Genomic DNA, 1,962 nt, shown 5'->3' with positions numbered 1-1,962 from the left:
CCTCTTCCAGCCCATGATGCTGCTCCCTCTCCTGACTGATCCAGACTTCCCCCTGCTCCTCTTTAATGCATGGGCGCTTTGTGTCCTCCTGGTCCAGACATGAGCTCCACTCCTGCTCTTCACCAACAATCACTTTCTGGACATCTGAAGGTAAAACTGAAAGACAGAAAACATCCATTAATGTGAATCTTTGCTAGGTAACTAAATTCCCCCTGCTCCAGCCAGGCAGGACTGGAATGTTTTTTTGTTTTGTTTTTTATACTGAAGGATTAACATTGTCGCATGGGTACAATGGTTCTGGAGAAAGCTACAAGCAGCAATACTACAGGCCAAGCAATAAGCCTGTTCCAAACAGGCACATTTTCAACGGGCACTGTACTAGTAGTTTACAACGTCATATGCAGTTTGTATTATTATACGGTTAAAAAGATAATAAGTGTTTTTTAATCATTATTAGGGGTCCAAGCTGCAGTTCCAAAATGACACATATCCACCAGCAGGGGGCACTATAAAAATAAGAATGGATTTTACCTCATATCTTCTAAAGACGCATTCCCTGAATGGAACTGAATCTCCCGATATAGGCCACGCCCATTTTTGCACAGATTTTCTACTGGGTTGAGGTCTGGGCTTTGAGTAGGCCATTCCAACACATGTTCATGTTTCCCCTTAAACCACTCAAGTGTTGCTTCAGCCGTGTGTTTGGGGTCCCTGTCCTGCTGGAAGGTGAACCTCCGTCCTAGCCTCAAATCACACACAGAGTGGTAAAGGTTTTGCTCAAGTATATCCCTGCACTTAGCACCATCCATCTTTCCCTCAACTCTGACCAGTTTCCCAGTCCCGGCTGCTGAAAAACATCCCCACAGCATGGGATGGTGTTCTTTGAATGATGTGAAGTGCTGTGCCAGACATAGTTTGTTTTTTGATGGCCGAAAAGTTCAATTTTAGTCGGATCAGATTAGAGCACCTTCCTCCATACATTTTGGGAGTCTCCCACATGCCTTTTTTACAAACTCAAAACATGCCGTTTTGTTTTTTTGGCTGAAAGTAATAGCTTTCTTCTAGCCATTCTGCCATAAAGCACAACTCTATGGAGCGTATGGCTCATTGTCGTCCTATTTACAGTAACTCCAGTCTCTGTGGAACTCTGCAGCCAGATATGTTGTCAAACTCCCGCCAGTCCTCAAAACAACTCACACTGACGTCACTCATTTAACATACCTGCTGTCATTCTGGTACCACCTACACTGACAGAAAGCCGTCTTGATTGAACTGCGGCGCTGCGTCCCCTGAATAGGAACATAAAAGGTCTCATCCACTCTGTCTTCTGATGACAATCATTTGTTATTAATTCCTGTTCACGCACATGTACGTTGTTGTTGGTTATGATACGGGACACTGATGAAAGAAATGTGAGGGAAGCATTACTGGCCAACAGGCATCAGACTGGTCTGGAATATCAGAATAGCTGTAGTTTATTTGTTTGTTTGTGGTCATTTGAGTGCCGTTTTATTAAATTTGTAACATGTTAAACAAGTTATGCATCTAATATTTGATTATGGTTCTATAATATATTATATTTTATGTAATGTTTTTGCCTGTTATGTTTAATTTATTGGGCAATAAAGACAAGTTGTTGTTAACAAAGAAAGTGTTTATGACTATCAATGACATTCAGAACAGTGATAACTGAAACAGATATACAACACACCATGCAGTGTGTATACACATGTGTATTGCCAAAAGACCTAAGTACTACACAGGTAAGAACATCTGCACCACCACCACCACCAAAGTGAACATAAAAGAATTATAAACTATATAAATGCATATAACACTGTCAAAACCCAAGCAATCAATATACACACACTTGCAGACGGCATCTTGAAAGTTGGTGATCAATACTATATGGTGATGTAACCAAGTGGTGTCCCATTTCATAGGGGGATGTCCCCCCCCCCC

The 1,962-nt window shown here is 41.7% G+C and overlaps 1 protein-coding gene across 2 annotated transcripts in view; it reads right to left on the bottom strand.

Moving 5' to 3' along the window:
* The window catches only part of LOC116673704 (gastrula zinc finger protein XlCGF17.1), a 22,398-nt gene that overhangs the window by 15,904 nt on the left and 4,532 nt on the right, over nt 1-1,962 (bottom strand). The gene's annotated exons all lie outside the window — the stretch shown is intronic.

The sequence above is a fragment of the Etheostoma spectabile genome, chromosome 24 (genome assembly GCF_008692095.1).
Source record: "Etheostoma spectabile isolate EspeVRDwgs_2016 chromosome 24, UIUC_Espe_1.0, whole genome shotgun sequence".
Lineage (NCBI taxonomy): Eukaryota > Metazoa > Chordata > Actinopteri > Perciformes > Percidae > Etheostoma > Etheostoma spectabile.
This window is presented reverse-complemented; position numbering and strand designations above follow the sequence as displayed.